At 35.2% G+C, this 22,394-nt stretch overlaps 1 long non-coding RNA gene across 1 annotated transcript in view; it reads left to right on the top strand.

The window, feature by feature from the left end:
* LOC125084094 (uncharacterized) overlaps nucleotides 1-20,543 on the top strand; it is a 307,666-nt gene extending 287,123 nt beyond the window's left edge. Inside the window, exon 4 of the long non-coding RNA XR_007122471.1 lies at nucleotides 20,502-20,543. This is a non-coding gene — a long non-coding RNA (uncharacterized LOC125084094). The remainder of the gene's footprint in view (nucleotides 1-20,501) is intronic.
* The last annotated feature ends 1,851 nt before the right edge of the window (nucleotides 20,544-22,394 follow it).

Genomic DNA, 22,394 nt, shown 5'->3' with positions numbered 1-22,394 from the left:
TTTATGGGCATTTTGGTGGAAGAAAAATATATATTTTTTCTACTTCTGTCTCCAAGTAGGACTAATGCCTTGATTTAATACCAGGAAATAGTTTACCAGTAAAAGTAATCAGAATTACTACATTTGTCCTCAAAAATAAATTCATATTTAGCATAGCATGAGTTGTAAAGCTGTCTTGTTTCCCCCACATTGGATCTAAAGCATAGCCATGTAATCCATTTGCAGTTAAAATAATTGTCCAAGTAAAAGACAAGACATGATGAACTTTGGTGCTTTCAAAATATTTAAATTTTAGTTTGAGTCTGTGTTATTTTGGTTAACTTATTTCTGTATCCAGATGATGTCTGGATAAAAGGCTATGTGGTCCTGGAGAATAATTATATCTGGGGAGCCTGGCTGGCTTAGTAGGGAGGACATGACGCTCTCAATCCTGGGGTCCTGAATTCAGGCCCTGTGTTGGGCATAAATCTCACTTAAAAAATTATAAAATAAGCAAATTAAATAAGTATTTTTCATTTTAAAATGCACTTTACCAATCCTCTTTACTTTGAACATTAAAAAAGTTTTAATAAAAAAATCACTTTATTCTATATAGCTGTTAGTTGGTTCGTTATTATGGAAATCAGTTCCAAGAAAATTTGTTTTTATTTCTGATATCAACATATAGTATTTTGGTATTGCAATATAACTGCATGCAAATGAAATTTCCTTGCATATTTTTATAATTGTCAAATTTTTAGTATTATTAAATTTACTGACGTTCTCACATAAAAGCTACATGATGAATTACATTATATTGTAGTTTACAATATTAACTGCCATTTATTGAGCACTTACTAATTATCAAGCACATTAGGCTTTCATTCATTAATTTCTTTACTCTTTTATTCAACATGCTGGATGACCAACTATTTGTTAGTCATTATCTTTAGTTGCTGGATAAGTCAAAATAATAATGTCTCTGTTTTAACATTTTATTCTTTTATTTTTTACATATTTTGCTTATTTATTTATTAGAGAGAAGAGAGAAAGAACAGTAGGATGGACAGAGTGAGAGAATCTGAAGCCCACCACAGGGCTCGATCATGACCAGAGCTAAAACAGTCAGTTGCTCAACTGACTGAGCCAACCCAGGTGCCCCATTTGAGCATTTTAGATCATAGTGGAAGAACAAAAGTTTATCACATCTCTTTACAACCAAATAAAACATTGCATAAACGTTAAAAGTGCTCAGAGGGACAGCTACAGACATTTCTAAAAATAAAACAAAGGGGGATATCAGAATAGGCATTCCTCATTTAATTCTCAGAATGACTCAGTGAGCCTTAAGTAGTTGACAAGTAATGAACAAATATGTACTCCATTCTGATGAAAGTTCCTTTTGCAGATGCAATTATTATCAAGTCTATTTCCTTAAGCTGTTTCTCAAAAACACTAGTGATAGCCATTTGAAGCTTGAGAATCAGAATAACATTGCCTTCCTTTAAGCTTATTATTTTCCAAAACAACTTAACTCCCAGAGTTAGCCACAGGGAAAGCAAGTACACTAAGACAAAAAATACTTTTTTTCCCCCCAAAGATGCATCTGAAATCTTTTCACATTATTTTTTTAATCTACCATGAATAAGGAAAACACACAACAAATGGAACTGATTCTGTTTACCATGCTATCCCCTTGTTAAAAACAGGAACTAGAAAAATTATCTCCTTAGGAATCACTCAAGAAAACAGTAGGTTAATGCTGCAAATGTACAACGTTCTTTGAAGAAATTTCCATGCTTCATCACCTGCTCTCTGAGACACCATGAACACCAACTAACTGAAAATTGTTTGTATCTCATTTAGGTATTTATAAATCAGTTTGTATAACACTGTCTACTAGGCTAGCTGTGAACACTAAGAGCTTCAGTGATTTTTCCTCCATGCACCTAGTTTCTCCAAACACCTGCCTCTGTACTTTATTTGGTTGAAATAAAAAGCATTTCGTTTTTAAGAAACTTCTTCATGGAATGGTAAAAAATGGATATTCATCCCCCCAAATGTATTTTCAAATATATAAAACAAATGAACACACAGTTTTTTCCCCATATCATTTTTCATATAGTATGGTTTCAAGTATACAGTATGATTTCATATTGTAAGGCTTTCATATAGTTATGAAAATAATGAGACTCAGTCACGGTGAAAATCCACTCTAGACATCCAAATATAAGGTTTGAACACATGTCAAGGTGCAATGTTAGGTATGGGAAAGCATGGGCAGCTGAAAACTAGCAGCAGGTGGAATCACCTAGTGAGACGTGGCATACAGTTAAATTTTTGAGGGATTTACTATGGCAGCTTTACCAAATGGAACTAAATGCAGGGTAGAGGTGGGCAGGCAGGATAAATCACAAGTAGTTGGTAGCAGTGAAACAAACTGGTAAGATGAGGATGTGGCCAATTTAACTAAAAATGTCAGAGTCAAATTTGGGTCCTAGAAGATGGTGTTCCAGGCTTAGTGCTTTGACAGAGCTTAAACAACCAAAAATCAGGGGTTTGGGGGCAAGATTATTGAATTTAGGGACTGACTTTTTCTGAGTGCATTGGAGAAGGATCTTGTGAGATGTTTCTAGTGGGTTCTACCCACCTTCCTAGGTTAGACTAAAAGTGATCTGGTTTTTATAGTTGTTAACTCTAGGAGCCACATTTGGAGAATTTTAACTTTCTTCCATGGTGCTGTAGATAAATCTGGAAGTTTGTGAAACAGAGTGCCTGAAGTTTATGTGTGATGGGTTCATGAGTAGACGTCAGTGGTACCATCAGTATTAGAAACTGAAAGTGACTGATTCAAGAAATATTTTTTAGTACCTTCAAAGTGCTAAATTCTAGACGCCAAAATTATAGGTATGAAGTAGTAATTATGATAGACAAAATGAATGCAGTTGACTTTCTAGTGGTAGACAGAAACTGACTCTTACAAAAAGTACACAGTATCCTTGTGAAATATACCCACAGAAAACCCCTTTACTTTTTCCTCTGTTACTTAGTCTTTGGGATTATTCAGAGTCAGGAAGGGGGGTGAATTAGGATGCTGCTATCAAGGGACGCCTGGGTGGCTCAGTTGGTTAAGCAGCTGCCTTCAGCTCAGGTCATGATCCCAGCGTGCTGGGATCAAGTCCCGCATCGGGCTCCTTGCTCAGCAGGGAGCCTGCTTCTCCCTCTGCCTCTGCCTGCCATTCTGTCTGCTTGCACTCGCTCTCTCTCCCTCTCTCTCTGACAAATAAATAAAATCTTTAAAAAAAAAAAAAAAGGATGCTGCTATCATTGATCCCACCTAGTAAAAAGAGTAGGCAAGTGGGATCTATTTGAGCCCAGAAAAAGGCAATGATGTTGACAACTTGGAAAATTGTATCTATAGCACTAACATCTCAGAGCATGTTCATATAATTAGTTCATGGAATTAGTTCATGGCTCTATGTACAAACCCTTATTATAGCATTTGCCATGCCTGGTAATTACTTATTTACTTCAGTTTTCACTAGCTAACATGAACCTTTTTTTTTTTTTTAAGATTTTATTTATTTATTTGACAGAGAGAGATCACAGTAGGCAGAGAGGCAGGCAGAGAGAGAGAGAGAGAGAGGAGGAAGCAGGCTTCCTGCCAAGCAGAGAGCCCGATGCAGGGCTCGATGCCAGGACCCTGAGATCATGACCCAAGCTGAAGGCAGAGGCTTAACCCACTGAGCCACCCAGGCGCCCCTAACATGAACCTTTTAAAAGCAAAATTGAGTATCAGTCATATTTGTTTCTGATTCATAATTTCTTACTGAATGGATGATTGGCTATATAGAGATTATTATTACATGAGATAAAACAGGAAAAAACTAGAAGACATACGGAAATATGTTGTGGCCAGTTATTCCTACATCAGACTACATTTACTAGCACAGGCAGTCACATTCACTTTCAACATGGGCAGCTCTGATTCACAGGGTTGTAAATGGAAGACTTATGTGAAAGTCTTTCCATGGTTAAAATAAATTTGATGAACTTTGGTTTAAAACATCTTAATACAAATCATCTCTCTCTACCTGTTATGTGCCATCTAATACACATAATACACTACAAACACACAAATAGTTCTTTGTTAATGTGCATATTGGATACTAAGAGAGGTGTGCAGTAATAATTTTTTTCCCACAAAATATCTGTGAAAGTGGCACTCATTTCAAAGAAAAATTTAAGAAGTGCCAACTTCTATGTTGAGGTCATTGTTATAATAGCAAAGATTTTGTGTACACCAATAGCTAATATATATTTAATGAATTATAGCAATTTAAACTAAAATGAGATAATATTGTAGAAAATATGCCAAACACCAGCAATTCTTCAAATTCAGTCATGTAGAGTTTTAAATAATAAAATTTATTTTATATCTATAGACTATATATTAGAATATATATTAGAATATATAAAATAGAATATATATAGAATAATAGAATATCTATAGAATATCTCTAGAATAGATATAGAATAATAGAACATAATACACATAATATATACATAGAATTTATATATATATATATTCTTTTTTTAAAATTTTATTATATTTTATTTTTTATTTTTTATAAACATATAATATATTTTTATCCCCAGGGGTACAGGTCTGTGAATCGCCAGGTTTACACACTTCACAGCACTCACCATAGCACATAACATCCCCAGTGTCCATAACCCACCCTTCTTCTCCCAACCCCCTTCCCCCCAGCAACCCTCAGTTTGTTTTGTGAGATTAAGAGTCACTTATGGTTTGTCTCCCTCCCAATCCCATCTTGTTTCATTTAACCTTCTCCTGCACCCATAACCCCCCATGTTGCATCTCCACTTCCTCATATCAGGGAGATCATATGACAGTTGTCTTTCTCTGATTGACTTATTTCACTAAGCATGATACGCTCTAGTTCCATCCATGTTGTCACAAATGGCAAGATTTCATTTCTTTTGATGGCTGCATAGTATTCCATTGTGTATATATACCACATCTTCTTTATCCATTCATCTGTTGATGGACATCTAGGTTTTTTCCATAGTTTGGCTATTGTAGACATTGCTGCTATAAACATTCGGGTGCACGTGCCCCTTCGGATCACTACGTTTGTATCTTTAGGGTAAATACCCAGCAGTGCAATTGCTGGGTCATAGGGTAGTTCTATTTTCAACATTTTGAGGAACCTCCATGCTGTTTTCCAGAGTGGTTGCACCAGCTTGCATTCCCACCAGCAGTGTAGGAGGGTTCCCCTTTCTCCACACCCTTGCCAGCATCTGTTATTTCCTGACTTGTTAATTTTAGCCATTCTGACTGGTGTGAGGTGACATCTCATTGTGGTTTTGATTTGTATTTCCCTGATGCCGAGTGATATGGAGCACTTTTTCATGTGTCTGTTGGCCATCTGGATGTCTTCTTTGCAGAAATGTCTGTTCATGTCTTCTACCCATTTCTTGATTGGATTATTTGTTCTTTGGGTGTTGAGTTTGCTAAGTTCTTTATAGATTTCGGACACTAGACCTTTATCTGATATGTCGTTTGCAAATATCTTCTCCCATTCTGTCAGTTGTCTTTTGGTTTTGTTAACTGTTTCCTTTGCTGTGCAAAAGCTTTTGATCTTGATAAAATCCCAATAGTTCATTTTTGCCCTTGCTTCCCTTGCCTTTGGCAATGTTCCTAGGAAGATGTTGCTGCGGCTGAGGTAGAAGAGGTTGCTGCCTGTGTTCTCCTCAAGGATTTTGATGGATTCCTTTCTCACATAGAGGTCCTTCATCCATTTTGAGTCCATTTTCATGTGTGGTGTAAGGAAATGGTCCAATTTAATTTTTCTGCATGTGGCTGTCCAGTTTTCCCAGCACCATTTATTGAAGAGGCTGTCTTTTTTCCATTGGACATTCTTTCCTGCTTTGTCGAAGATTAGTTGACCATAGAGTTGGGGGTCTATTTCTGGGCTCTCTATTCTGTTCTATTGATCCATGTGTCTGTTTTTGTGCCAGTACCATGCTGTCTTGATGATGACAGCTTTGTAATAGAGCTTGAAGTCCAGAATTGTGATGCCACCAACTTTGGCTTTCTTTTTCAATATTCCTTTGGCTATTCGAGGTCTTTTCTGGTTCCATATAAATTTTAGATTTATTTGTTCCATTTCTTTGAAAAAAATGGATGGTACTTTGATAGGAATTGCATTAAATGTGTAGATTGCTTTAGGTAGCATAGACATTTTCACAATATTTCTTCTTCCAATCCAGGAGCATGGAACATTTTTCCATTTCTTTGTGTATTCCTCAATTTCTTTCATGAGTACTTTATAGTTTTCTGAGTATAGATTCTTAGCTTCTTTGGTTAGGTTTATTCCTAGGTATCTTCTAGTTTTGGGTGCAATTGTAAATGGGATGGACTCCTTAATTTCTCTTTCTTCTGTCTTGTTGTTGGTGTAGAGAAATGCAACTGATTTCTGTACATTGATTTTATATCCTGACACTTTACTGAATTCCTGTACAAGTTCTAGCAGTTTTGGAGTGGAGTCTTTTGGGTTTTCCACATACAGTATCATATCATCTGCAAAGAGTGATAGTTTGACTTCTTCTTTGCCGATTTGGAAGCCTTTAATTTCCTTTTGTTGTCTGATTGCCGAGGCTAGGACTTCTAGTACTATGTTGAATAGCAGTGGTGATAATGGACATCCCTATCGTGTTCCTGACCTTAGTGGAAAAGCTTTCAGTTTTTCTCCTTTGAGAATGATATTTGCAGTGGGTTTTCTATAGATGGCTTTGATAATATTGAGGTATGTGCACTCTATCCCTACACTTTGAAGAGTTTTGATCAGGAAGGGATGCTGTACTTTGTCAAATGCTTTTTCAGCATCTATGGAGAGTATCATATGGTTCTTGTTCTTTCTTTTATTAATGTGTTGTATCACATTGATTGATTTGCGGATGTTGAACCAAACTTGCAGCCCTGGAATAAATCCCACTTGGTCGTGGTGAATAATCCTTTTAATGTACTGTTGAATCCTATTGGCTAGTATTTTGGTGAGAATTTTTGCATCTGTGTCCATCAAGGATATTGGTCTGTAGTTCTCTTTTTTGATGGGATCCTTGTCTGGTTTTGGGATCAAGGTGATGCTGGCCTCCTAAAATGAGTTTGGAAGTTTTCCTTCCATTTCTATTTTTTGGAACAGTTTCAGGAGAATAGGAATTAGTTCTTCTTTAAATGTTTGGTAGAATTCCCCCAGGAAGCCATCTCGCCCTGGGCTTTTGTTTGTTTGGAGATTTTTGATGACTGTTTCAATCTCCTTACTGGTTATGGGTCTGTTCAGGCTTTCTATTTCTTCCTGGTTCAGTTGTAGTAGTTTATATGTCTCTAGGAATGCATCCATTTCTTCCAGATTGTCAAATGTGTTGGCGTAGAGTTGCTCATAGTATGTTCTTATAATTGTCTGTATTTCTTTGGTGTTCTTTGTGATCTCTCCTCTTTCATTCATGATTTTATTTATTTGGGTCCTCTCTCTTTTCTTTTTGATAAGTCTGGCCAGGGGTTTATCGATCTTATTAATTCTTTCAAAGAACCAGCTCCTAGTTTCGTTGATTTGTTCTATTGTTTTTTTGGTTTCTATTTCATTGATTTCTGCTCTGATCTTTATGATTTCTCTTCTCCTGCTGGGTTTAGGGTTTCTTTCTTGTTCTTTCTCCAGCTCCTTTAGGTGTAGGGTTAGGTTGTGCACCTGAGACCTTTCTTGTTTCTTGAGAAAGGCTTGTACCACTATATACTTTCCTCTCAGGACTGCCTTTGTTGTGTCCCACAGATTTTGAACCGTTGTGTTTTCATTATCATTTGTTTCCATGAATTTTTTCAGTTCTTCTTTAATTTCCTCGTTGACCCATTCATTCTTTATAAGGGTGCTGTTTAGTCTCCATGTATTTGGGTTCTTTCCAAATTTCCTCTTGTGATTGAGTTCTAGCTTCAGAGCATTGTGGTCTGAAAATATGCAGGGAATGATCCCAATCTTTTGGTACTGGTTGAGACCTGATTTAGGACCAAGAATGTGATCTATTCTGGAGAATGTTCCATGTGCACTGGAGAAGAATGTGTATTCTGTTGCTTTGGGATGAAATGTTCTGAATATATCTGTGTTGTCCATCTGGTCTAGTGTGTCATTCAAGGCCTTTAATTCCTTGTTGATCTTTTGCTTGGATGATCTATCCATTTCAGTGAGAGGAGTGTTAAAGTCCCCTACTATTATTGTATTACTGTTGATGTGTTTCTTTGATTTTGTTATTAATTGGTTTATATAGTTGGCTGCTCCCACGTTAGGGGCATAGATTTTTAAAATTGTTAGATCTTCTTGTTGGACAGATCCTTTGAGTATGATATAGTGTCCTTCCTCATCTCTTATTATAGTCTTTGGCTTAAAATCTAATTGATCTGCTATAAGGATTGCCACTCCTAATTTCTTCTGATGTCCATTAGCATGGTACATTGTTTTCCACCCCCTCACTTTAAATCTGGAGGTGACTTCGGGTTTAAAATGAGTTTCTTGTAGACAATATATAGATGGGTTTTGTTTTTTTATCCATTCTGATACCCTGTGTCTTTTGATTGAGGCATTTAGCCTGTTAACATTCAGGGTAAGTATTGAGAGATATGAATTTAGTGCCATTGTATTGCCTGTAAGGTGACTGTTATTGTATATTGTCTCTGTTCCTTTCTGATCTACTACTTTTAGGGTCTCTCTTTGCTTAGAGGACCCCTTTCAATATTTCCTGTAGAGCTGGTTTGGTGTTTGCAAATTCTTTCAGTTTTTGTTTGTCCTGGAAGCTTTTAATCTCTCCTTCTATTTTCAATGATAGCCTAGCTGGATATAGTATTCTTGGCTGCATGTTTTTCTCGTTTAGTGCTCTGAATATATCATGCCAGCTCTTTCTGGCCCTCTCTGTGGATAAGTCTGCTGCCAATCTAATATTTTTACCTTTGTATATTACTGACTTCTTTTCCTTGTCTGCTTTCAGGATTTTCTCTTTGTCACTAAGATTTGTAAATTTTACTATTAGGTGACAGGGTGTGAACCTATTCTTATTGATTTTGAGGGGGTTCTCTGCACCTCCTGGATTTTGATGCTTGTTCCCTTTGCCATATTGGGGAAATTCTCTCCAATAATTCTCTCCAATATACCTTCTGCTCCCCTCTCTCTTTCTTCTTCTTCTGGAATCCCAATTATTCTAATGTTGTTTCGTCTTATGATTTCACTTATCTCTTGAATTCTGCCCTCGTGGTCCAGTAGCTGTTTGTCCCTCTTTTGCTCAGCTTCTTTATTCTCTGTCATTTGGTCTTCTATATCACTAATTCTTTCTTCTGCCTCATTTATCCTAGCAGTGAGAGCCTCCATTTTTTATTGCACCTCATTAATAGCTTTTTTGCTTTCAATTTGGTTAGTTTTTAGTTCTTTTATTTCTCCAGAAAGGGCTTTTATATTTCCCAAGAGGGTTTCTCTAATATCTTCCTTACCTTTTTCGAGCCCGGCTAGAAACTTGAGAATTGTCATTCTGAACTCTAGATCTGACATATTACCAATGTCTGTATTGATTAGGTCCCTAGCCTTTGGTACTGCCTCTTATTCTTTTTTTTGTGGTGATATTTTCCACCTTGTCATTTTGTCCAGATAAGAGTATACAAAAAAGCAAGCAAAATACTAAAAGGGTGGCATAGACCCCAGGAAAATATGCTTTAACCAAATCAGAAGAGAACCCAAATCTTGAGGGGGGAGAAAGGGTATAAAAAGAGGTTCAGAAAAAAAAAAAGAAACAATTAAAAAAAGAAAATGAATAAAGAAAAAATATAAAAAAGAATATATATATATATTTATATATTAGATAAACTAGTTTAAAACGTTAAAAAAGAAAAGGGTAATAGTCAAAAAAAATTTAGCAAAAGAAGAGGGAAAAAAATTGAAAAAGAAAAAAAAATTGAATTAACTGCAAGACTAAAGAATCATGGGGAGAAAGCCATGAGTTCTGTGCTTTGCTTTCTCCTCCTCTGGAATTCCGCCACTCTCCTTGGTATTGAAACTGCACTCCTTGGTTGATGAACTTGGCCCTGGCTGGATTTCTTGTTGATCTTCTGGGGGAGGGGCCAGTTGTAGTGATTCTCAAGAGTTTTTGCCCCAGGCGGAATTGTACTGCCCTTACCAGGGGCTGGGCTGAGTAAACCGCTCAGGTTTGCTTTCAGGAGCTTTTGTTCCCTGAGCGCTTTTCCTAGAGTTCCGGAGGACCGGAATGAAAATGGCGGTCTCCCGGCCTCTGGCTGGACGAGCCGAGAACTCTGGGCCCCACTCCTCAGTGTGCCCTCAGAGAACAGCGCCCATTTACTCCCGTCTGCCTGACCTCCGGCCACACTCTGAGCTCACTGAGCCTGTGACCAGTTCAAGGTAACCCCAAGCTGTGAGCTCACTCCTTGGCTCTGTCTCTGTAGCCAGCTTCCCCGCTCTAATACCTGCAAGCTCTGCGACACTCAGCCACCCCCGATCCTCCTGTGACCCTGCGGGACCTGAGGCCATGCCGACCCCGCATGGGCTTCAGCCCTGTTTAGCCTCTGGAGCAATGTTCTTCAGTGGAACAGACTTTTAAAAGTCCTGATTTTGTGCTCCGTTGCTCCGCCGCTTGCCGGGAGCTGGCCCCTCCCTCCGCAGTCTATCTTCCCATCACTTTGGATTCACTTCTCTGCCAGGCCTAACTTTCAGAAAGTGGTTGATTTTCCGTTTCTAGAATTGCTGTTCTTCTTCTCTTCGATCTACCATTGGATTTGTAGGTGTTTGCAATCTTTAGATAAGCTATCTGGCTGATCTCCTGCTACCTGAAGTAGTCTCAGCCTGCTACTTCTCCGCCATCTTGACTCCTCCCCCTATATATATATTCTATATATACATATATTCCTCAACATCTACATTAAAGATCTATCAAGTATGCTTATTTTTATTTGAATCTTTTGTAATCAATCCTGCTACTCTGCTTTGCACTTCTAAGAACAAATTTGGTTTCCCTAAAAAACAAAACAAAATAAAACATGCAAACAAAATGTAAAAATGTTCTTCTAATCGGAGTCATGTAGATAATTGCATGAATCATCTTTACAATTCATCATAAGTTATCACTCATTTGATGAGCACAGTAATCTGGAAGGTTGAATTAAATAACTAACCCCAACTGAGTTAAAATTCAAATTGAGAATGGTAGAAGTCAGTATTTGTGCAAGAGAATTCTTAAGCTTAAAAAAAAATCTATTAAGTCAAAGAAATGTACGTAAGAGTTTAAAATAGCAGGACCTAATTGACATATGGCCGAAGCAGATAAATTACATGGAACATACAGGCATTAGATGTCTGGGGGATGTTGATCGTTAATGTGACTATTAATGTGAAGAGGAGAGTAGTTAGTTGCACTATATAGACTTCTATAATCAATTATCCTATGTTTTATCTTCTCAGAAAAAAAATCAAGGTGTAACTGAAACCTAAAAAGAACTAATCAAACCTACCCTTAATTTTTATGAGGGCAATTTACCAAGTCAGAGGAATCCCAAAATGTACATTTATTCTATATGAGTGAAGTTTTGGGTAATAAGCAGTAAGACTTGAGGGGTGGAATAGTATGTGTGGTGTTTGAATATCTGCTTTCAGTTCAGGGTCATAACTCTGGAAAAGGAAGAGGATGTGGACTGTGAGCAGCTGACTACATGGATGGTGTCAAGGAATAGATTATTGTTTATGGCACCAATGAAATGGGCTCTTAGGAAGGTCATACCCTATCTCAGATCATGGTTTCTCTAACCTTATGAGCCCTCAGTAAGGCACAAGCACTGTCCTAAGTATCTTTTTAGGAATAAAAAAAAAAAAAAACTTATTTAATTCTTTTAACAATCCTGTAAAAAACTGTGTCTAAAGACCTCCTGTTTACTGATAAGTTAACTGAAGTTTAGACAAATTATCTAAATTAATAAAACTCAAGAACAGCGGGGTCAGAAAACAAACTCTGGCCTGTAACATAACTGCTTTCCTCCGAAGGATCAGAAGTATGCATTTGGCAGGTGACTTTCCACTTACATAAAGTGGTTTTATTCATGCATTCACTTTTTACATTCATATTTGTTTATTCATTTAACAAACACCCTCTGAGGTTCTCTGAACATGAGACTATGCAGAAGATGGAGAAAGAAACATCAGTGGGAACAGTGTCCTGAAAGGCTTAACTGAAAGGAAAAGATAAATTATTTAAATAAAAGGATAAACATGGACATCAATTTGGAATAATTGGATAACATAGACAGAGGTACAATTATGCTCAGTAATTATCAGGAAGAAACTAAAGAAAGAATAACAATAGAATTGATTTTGTGTCTCTGTATACCAGTATAATGAGTATGTGTAACATAAAAAAAGGAACTTGAAATTCTAGCAAATGTAGTTGAATATAATCCCACAGGTGCCAATAAACATTATTTGAAATACCTACTTTGATCCAGAGAATTGAGTAGAAGGGGTGAAAAGACTTGACACTTTTAAGGGACATATCCAAGTGGAAACTTAAGGGTCCAAATGGAAAAGCTTCATGGTACATATTTATGTGAGAAGAAAAGGAGGATCAGGTACAATGTTCTTGTATGTCTGCCATATGTTCTTATGACTGACTAATGTTATGGGTGAGGTTCTTTGATCTAAACTGTTTAAGAAAACTCATGCATAAATAAAAGTTACATGTCTCTAACTCCATCACTACATACACACTTTGTTTCTACCCTTCTCTTTTCTTTTTTTTTTTTTACCAAAATTCAAAGAAGAAAAATATGTATTCAATTAACTGTATATGTTTAGGTTACCATTCACCACCTAAAGTGTTAAGCTTCTAATCTCAACATTCTTCTTAAATGACTCTTACTAAAGCAATAATGAAGGCTGAATTTCTGTTTCATCATCTTGGAACACTCTGAAGAACACTTCACATTTCTGACCCTTTGTTCCTTTGTTCTCAGCACCTTGCTCCTTCATCTCTTAAGTTTCTCAGCCAATTTTTCTTATTGCATTTTTTGTGCCTCTTGCAGAACTGTTGGGGTTCTTCTAAGTATCCATTATTGGTCATACTTTTGGTTCTCCTTTTCTCCCATGTTTCATCTATCACTAAAACATTGATAAATTCCAAATGTGCATCTCCAGTTTATTACTTTCTTTTGAACTTCAAATCTATATATCTCGTTGGTTACTAAAACTGCCATTTAGAGAAGCTACAGGATTCAAAACTCAATACATTAAAATTTTACTATTAATATTCCTTTACTACCTGTTCAGATTGCTTCATTTTAGTTAAGGGCATCATCACCCTACTACAAAATCTTCACTGCCTTATCTTCAAAGTTTTAGTTAACTACCAAAGTCTTGCTGTTACCAAACCCCTCAATTTTGGTTCAAAATTGTATCTTCTAATATTGGTCATAATCTTTCTATCACATATCTCAGGGCCCAGCTACACAGAATTTATTGCCTATTGCCACCCATGTTGTTATTAGACACAATGTTTCATATTCAGAATATGTATTCACTCCAGTTAAAAACTTCTTTGACTCTCTCTGGAAGAGGTGGCAACTTTCACTAACATCCACTTTTTTTTTTTTTAAACTAATGTTAGTTGCTTTTATTTTGAGAGAAGTCAATGTAAATGCTGTTAAATTTCTATTAATTTCCAACAAAAATCAATTTAGAAACAAAAGTAATACTAGAGATAAAATGGAACAACTTAATAAGTTTCTATTGGGCAGAAGGATATAAAATTTTTAAATTTGTATGTATTTCTTAAGTTAACCCAACGAAGACAAATAAAAATAATTATGGATCTAAAAGGAAAGAAAAAAAACTCTCAAAATTATAGTGGGAGATTATAGCATTCATCTTCCAGCATGATTAACACATTTAATATAATTTATGTCTACAGAGCTGTGCACACAATTACAGAATATATATCGCTTTCAGACTCACACAGAACACTTGTAAAAGTTGACCAGTTGCTGAATTATAAAGCAAGTTTCAATACTTTGCAGGATTTATATTATATAACTTAAGTGCATTGTGTACAAATTAATTTGAACTAGAAAATCTCCATATATCAGGAAAATCAAAATGCATGTTTTTGGAATATTTCTTGAGAAAAAAAATTCAACTTGAAGACATTCACAAATGAATGAAAGTTAAAATGCTATGTAACAAAAGTAAAGCCAATGTTAGATGAAAGTGTATTTTAAGTACATGTATAAGAAAAGAATAAGGCAGAAAATCAGTTATAAATATCTGTCTCCAGGAGTTGGGAGAACATAATACATTTAACCCAAATACAGATGAAGAGGAGAAATAATGAAAATCAAGATGTAATATAATGAAAAATATTACTATGTACATTGTACCAAACATACAATAGAGAGGATCAACAAACCAAAATTAGTTCTTTGAATAAACTGATAAAAGTGGGAGATATTGACGTGACTGACCAAGTTAAAAAAATGAGAGGGGTCAAAAATAACTCTGAGTTGGAATAAAATGTCAAATCTCTATAAGTACTGAAGATATTAAAAAGACCCTAAGAAGCTATTCAAAATTACTTTTAAAAATTGAAATTTTGAATGCAGTAAATTTTTAGTAAAACACAATTTAAAACTGACAAGAGAAAGAAGAAGGCAATCTAAATAATCTTATACTTATTAAAGAAATGTAAAGAATAATAAAAAACCTGTATAATTAAAACTCTTAGTATAGAAAGAATCTTTCTTAATATGATAAAGTGTATCTACTTAACACTTATGACAAATACTGGAATTAGTAGTAAATTTTTCCCCTTGAGATCAAGAAATGGATGCCCAGTATCACCTCTTCTAGTCCTGGTAGTCCTAGGAAGTACAAAAATGCAAAATATAGACAGATGTGCATGTATACATGTCTGTGTGCCTACATGCAAACATGCATGCATACATATAAACAGATTTTTAAAGTTCAAGGATTTAAAAATAACATATGAAACACATTATTTGTATTTGATGTGAGAGTACAGCTAGTGAATTAGAAATAAGATACAGGTAAATTGTCAATTTTAATGTATGATTCTACCACGGTTACTCAATATCAGGTCAATTAAAATCAATTGCCTTTTTATATACAAGTGATAAATAACAAATAAAAGTACTACATCTAATAAAATAAAAAATCAAATAGATAAAACCAGTAAAGTGAAATTGTAATAAATTCTGATTTTTGACACATTTAAAATATTGAAACTTAAAGTGTTTAATGTATCTCTTCATTTTAAATACTTTTCAATTACTTTAATGTTGTAGGAAATATTAACAACTAAAATTTAGCAAAAGTAAAAAAAACAAAGAAATAAAAGTAAAGACACTTGGTCGGTGGGAATGCAAACTGGAGGAGTAACTCCTGAAAACAGTATGGAGGTTCCTTAAAAAGTTAAAAATAAAACTACCCTATGATCCAGTGATTGCACTACTAGATATGTACCCAAAAAACACAAAAATACTAATTTAGAGGGATACATGCATCCTGATGTTTATAGCAGCATTATCTACAATAGCCAAATTATGGAAACAGCCCAAGTGTCCACTGACAGAAGAATGGATAAAGAAGATGTGATACAAAGATACAGATGTAGTGAAAAGAAGGGCCATCTGTACCCCAATGTTCATAACAGCGATGGCCACAGTCGCCAAAATGAAAAGAACCAAGATGCCCTTCAACTAACTAATGGGTAAGGAAGATATGGTCCATATATACAACGGAGTATTATGCTTCCATAAGAAAGGATGAATACCTAACTTTTGTATCATCATGGATGAGACTGGAGGAGATTATGCTGAGTGAAATAAGTCAAGCAGAGAGAGTCAAGTATCATATGGTTTCACTTACTTGTGGAGCATAAGGAATAACACAGAGAACATGGGAAGATGGAGAGGAGAAATGAGTTGGGGGAAATTGGAAGGGGAGATGAACCATGAGAGACTGTGGACTCTAAGAAACAAACTGAAGGGTTTTGGAAGGGAGAATGGTGGGGGGTTGGGCGAGCCTGGTGGTGGGTACTATGGAGGGCATGTATTTCATGGAGCACTGGGTGTGGTGCATAAACAATGAATTCTGAAACACTGAAAAAATAAATAAATAAAAATTTTAAAAAAAGAAGATGTGATACACACACACACACACACACACACACACACACAATGGAATGTTACTCAGCCATGAAAAGAATGGAATCTTGCCGTTTGCAATGATGTGGTTGGAGCTAGAGAGTATTACGCTAAACAAAATAAATCAGTCAGAGAAAGACAAATACTATATGACTTTACTCATAAAAATAAAAATAAAGAATTAATGTGCATGGGGCACCCGGGTTGCTCAGTTGGTAAAGCTTCTGTCTTCAGCTCAGGTCATTATCTCAGGGCCTTGGGAAGGAGTCCTACAGCAGGTTCTCTGCTCTGCAGGGGAGTCTGTTTCTCCCTCTCCCTCAGCCCCTTGCTTGTGTGCTCTCTCTCTCATTCACTCTTTCTCACTCAAATAAATAAATAAATAAAATTTTCTTTAAAAAAAAGAATTAATGACCAGAATTTAAAGAGTAGTGAGAATGTAACAATAAAAAGACAAGCAGTCCAATTGAAAAGTGGACAAAGGATTTGAATAGTCATTTCTCCAAAGTTCTACAAATAGTAACCACATAAAAAAAGTACTCAACATCAACATCATTAGTCATTAGGGAAATGCAAATCACAACTACAGTGAGATAGCACCACCCTCACTGTCTATAATGGCCATAATTTGTTTTTTAGTGGAAAATAATAAGTGTTGAAAAGTATATGGAGAAATCATAATCCTCATACATTGCTTGTAAGAATGTAAAATGGTGTACTCACTGTGGAAAACAATTTGACAGTTTCTTAAACACTTAATCATAAAATTACCATATGGCCCAAAAATTCTACTCCTAAATAAGAGTCCCAAGAGGACTGAAAACATATTTTTACACAATAACTTGTACATAAATGTTTATAATAGCATTGCTCATAATAGCCAGAAAGTGAAAAACAGCCAAACTATCCCTCTGTTAATGAATGAATAATAAAATACGCCATAGTCCTTCCATGGAATATTACTAAGCAATAAAAAGGTAAGGAATGCTGTATGTGCCACAACACAGCTGGTCTTTGAAAACATTATGCTAATTGAAATAATAGACACAAAAATGGCTGCATAATTCCAATTCTATGAAATATTCAAAATAGTCATATCCCTGGAGATAGATTAGAAACTGCCTGGGAAGGAGGATAAGGGAGAACTGGGATTGGTTATTGATAGGGTTTCCTTTTGAGATGCTGGAAATGTTCTAGATTTAGTGGTGATGCTTTTATAACACTGTGAACGTACCACAAACCACTAAATTGTACAATTCAAAATGGTCAATTTTATGTAATGTTAATTATATTTAAAAAGGTTAATAAATTCTTAAGGAATGGTAGAAGACACTTCCCTACCAGATGCCAAGGTATATTACAAAGTTACATTATGTGAGATGGTATGATGTAGACAAATAGTCAAATGCAATACATTGACATTTAGAACAAAGCCAACCATCTATGGGCACTTAACTTATGCAAAACTAGCATTGTAGAGCAGTAAGAAAAGTTAAGATATTTTCAATAAATTTTGTTGAATCAATTTGTAAAATGATGAAATTGTTCCCCAACTCACAAAAAAACCATTAATTTCAATTTTTTTTAATCATATATGAGACATGAAAGAATAACATAACAAAGCTTTTAGGAGAATGTAGAGAATAAACAGGACACAAAATAAAAATAGATTGTTAAATTTGACTGTAGTAAAATTAAGAATTAATGTTCAACAAAAGTCACAGCTAGTGAGTAAAAGTTTGAGCTGTGTGTGGAAAGTGTATTTTCACCACATTTAACAAGCAAAGGGCTCATAATAGAAGACATAAAACATTTCTACAAATTAATATGGAGAAGACAACCCACAGAAAATGGAAAGAAAGTTGAAAATATTTGCTTAGTATATATAAACAAACTTATGTACATACATGACTAATACATGAAAATACACTAAAACTCAATAATCACGGAAATGTAAAATTATATTCTTCTACACAGTAAACTAATGACTAAAATCAAGCAGAATACCCATTTTTGGGTGAATGTGTGAAACAATAGCAACTCTCATACATTATTTGGCAAGGTCTTCTAAAGTAGAACATATGCACATTTTATGACATAGTAATTTACTCCTATGAAATACCCAACATATACACATGCTTTAAAAGGATGCTCATAGAGTTATTCGTAATTACTAAAAAAGAAGAAACAATCTTTTTATCTCCCAAAGGAGGATTGAGCATATAGATGGTGTAATATTTGTCCAACGGAATATTACAGAGTAATGCAAATTACTGACAGCTACAAGGTGCAAGACAAGTGAATTTCACAAGTGTGGTGCTAAGGGAAAGAAACTAGACATAGAAGAAAATGTAGTGTTTGATTCCAATTATATGAAATTCAAAGCTAAGGCAAAATAAAACTATAGAATGATCAAAAACTCTGGAAACATTAAGTAGCAATATATAATACATAATTTATTGAGATGCCAATACACAATGCATTCGAGGACATGACATGATCTGTTCAAAGAGCCAGCCCTCTCTGGCAATGCAGAATCCGTATATCCTGCAAACACAGGCTGAACACGTGGTGTCCATGCTGCACTTCCACAAATCCCCACATATGCATCTGTGTTGTCTCAGATGGTTTGTATTTTCACTTGAACCTGTGCTTTAACATAACCCACAGGAAATAATCAAGTGGGTTCAAACTGTGTGTGTGTATGTGTGTATGCTGTGTACATACATGCGTCTGTGTACACAATGTGTATGTATTTGTGTGTATGCTGTATGTATAAGTATGTGATTATATATTAGGCATATATGCTGTGTGTATGTCTGCGTATATATGTGTGTAAACATATTCACACTGTGACCAAAGGCTGGGGACTTCTGGTATCAGCCATGTTCTTGTTCTTTGTGTGCTGATTACAAAAGTGTTTACTTTCTGATAATCTACTGAGCCCTATACATTAGTACTTTTGCAAATTTCTGTGTGGTTTTCAACTGACAACAAATAAATGACTTAAAATATGAAAAGGAATGAAAATTGGCTTTTAGGCTTGGGAATAAGATCCTAGAATGGAGGCTTCTAGAATACAGTATCCACTTTACATCGGTGAAGACATGCTAAATAATTCAAAGAACTCTGTCAATGAGACAACAGAATGGATTACTTGCTCCTCCTAAGTGAAGTGTTAGTCCTCTCAACTGATTCTAGGTTCTAGAGAAGGAATTTTTAATAAATTCATTCTGGGTCATTTGTTACCAGTTAGTGATCCAGCATTATAGATATAATTCTGACCGGAGAACCTAATATAAATGCTCTGAGAATAAGGGGGAAGTCACTTACCCATATGCACACAAAACCCTAGACATAGTGTCAATTCTTTTTCTTCATTTATTATATTTTCCATTCTTTTTCAAAGGAAGATATGTGTTTCAACACTTGTACAAAATGTAATTTCAAACTAGATTCCCAGGTCAGAAAGAAAAGGTGATCATCAAATGTTTAAAAAAAAACTTTATTTTATAATAAAATGGTTAGAAGTTCAATATTTCTGCTCAAACACAGAGAACGGCAGGCATATTTACAAAAGGCCTCACAATGTTTGCCATTGCCTTTACACAAGACAACATTTATAAAACCTCCGCATCCCATGGCAGGTGCTGGGTCTTCTCTTGGGGATTTCTGCTGTTCAGATATTGTCTTTCATTTGAACTTCAAAAACCTTTAAAAAATAGAAGCTGCATTTCAATATAATTTGAAAATTAAAACTCTTTTATTTTTATCATTGTAATATCTTCCATGGATTTACTTTTCAGAAATGAATCAAAGCCCAAACTAATTGCTGTTTGATAGCTAGCAAAGGCAGAAAAATTGGAAAAGCTTTTAAAAATGAAGCTTTGGTTTGCCTCACCCACAGGAAAATTGAATGCAAATAATAAATAGAGAATTTGAAGTATGTTTAATAATGATATTGCCCTCTTCCATTGAGAACTTAAAGAATAAAACTGAGTAACTGCTATGGTCACCTGGATAATTGGAAATCTGATTTTAGGAGCAAGACTGCATTCCTTTTCTTTGTTTTAATGGCATAATAAGATTTCAAATAAACACATTAATTTAACATTTTTTCACCTATTAAATTGATTTCCTGAAGTATTCTCATCAGTCTGTAATACTTGTGATGATTTTGTAGAATTATAAAATTTTATTGCATGTATTTTTTTAAAGAAAACTAAAATATCCCCCCTTATTATTTTTATAGGCTTAAATTCCTGGGATCATCTGGTGACTTCAAGAATCTGGTAAGACACTTTTTTTTAATGTAGCATTATCAATATTTTCGTTTTATTTGCCACAAATCTTTGGAGGTTTTTGTTTTTGTTTTTGCTTAGTCTTAATCCATTTTCTTAATTCCCCCTCATTTCCATCATCTGTAGTTGAATCTCAGAAGGCCAATTGAAGGTCAGTTACATCTTAGTGCATTTAGAATGATCGGATAAATCCAGATACTACTTCCAGATTCAACTTCATGGGTCAGGAAATTATTCCAAGGAGTGGTAGCATTTGTTCCTTAAGGAAATAAAACTCACCATGGAAAGAATCTGAGATAAGAGGATTATTCAGGTAAAAGGTAGAAAGCATTAATTAGAACATTTTTCTTTTAATATTAAATGCAACAGTTGCATCTTGGATAAAAACCATGGGGTCTGAATATGATGACTGGATTATAATTTTTTTTGGTTGCTATAATGTTGGTATTAAGGTTTACATAATATAAAACTAGAAACATACTGAGGGCACTACTCTTTTCACATGGAAACTTTTAAATTTCCTATGGCATTTGCCTGGTACATAGACATGGGAAAGATAAATTGTTTAATTAAAAAGCTGAGATGTTAAGGTAGAAGTTTTTCTATTGCAACCTAACCCTAACCTTAACCCTAAAATGAATAAATCTTAGAATTTACCCAGTCTTTTTATTTTTCTCCAAATATTATTGAAAGTTTGACAACATTCAAATTAATATGTTGGGATCTATTATGTTCTGAATCTCTGCAAGATTATAAAACATTTTATCTCATATTCTCTTATTTAATTTTCTAAAAAATAATATATCTTTGATTTTTATTCTTGTGCAGACTGGGAGTCCCACATTTTTAAAAAATTTCTAGAATCACTTTTCTGTAATACCCAGCTGAGTGTAATATGAAATTCCATCTTGACAGATTGCAAGAGTACTGTCTTAAACACCATTCTATATTAATAACTGGTTATTGCTTGGTTAGAATGGGAGGGTGGTTAGGGTTCAGCACATCTTTTTGTTGTGTATTACCTCTTGCTCCCAAATGTTTTCCATGGTTTCTCAACTAGTACCTTCTGGCCATCTTCTCATGACTTTTCTATGCAACTTCAAACTATCCCAGTCTACACCTTCTGCCAAACAGTAACAGAGTAAACTGTCATATTTAAAAACTATTACTGAAGACTTAGTTTAAGCTAACAGAGTTACAGCACAAAAAAGGGAAACTTAAGCATGTATCAGGTCCTACTGCTCCTGAAACCACTGGGTACGCATTCCCAAAGGGGATGGCATTCTTACTTCTTTCCTCAGTACCAACACTCAAGTGTATTGTGCAGGTCCACATCCCTTCCAGCACAATCCACTTTGGTGTTCCTTATATTTGAGTCAGGCCATTTAAGTGTAGACTAGATTAATGTTTTAATGGTCTGCCAGCATTTTACCCAGCCTACAAAGAAGACCAATCGCTCTTTATCGTGCAGACTTTTCCTAGGTCTGAGTAGGATATCGCATTACCTTCAGTTAAAGCTATATTGAACTTGCTCCCAAACAACTCTGGGTCACATATTTAGCCATAAATAGGAGCAACAGAAACTTGAAGGTTGTATTTTTCCTTAGCAGTTTGTACAACTCCTGGTCACATTTTCAGCCACTGGTTGTTCTCAAGATGAGAATGAGGATTAGCCTCCCAACCCTTCAGTACTTTGTGGGAATGGGAAGCTTCGCTTAAGCATTTTTGGGGAAGGAAGAGAGACCTGCGGATCTTACAGACAGCAGAAATTTCATGTCCCCATGTCCAGCATTATAAATTTCAGAGTTCCTGTATTTTTCTAACCCTAAACCTTTTCTTATTTA

Source organism: Lutra lutra, chromosome 13 (assembly GCF_902655055.1).
Source record: "Lutra lutra chromosome 13, mLutLut1.2, whole genome shotgun sequence".
Classification (NCBI taxonomy): Eukaryota; Metazoa; Chordata; class Mammalia; order Carnivora; family Mustelidae; genus Lutra; species Lutra lutra.
This window is presented reverse-complemented; position numbering and strand designations above follow the sequence as displayed.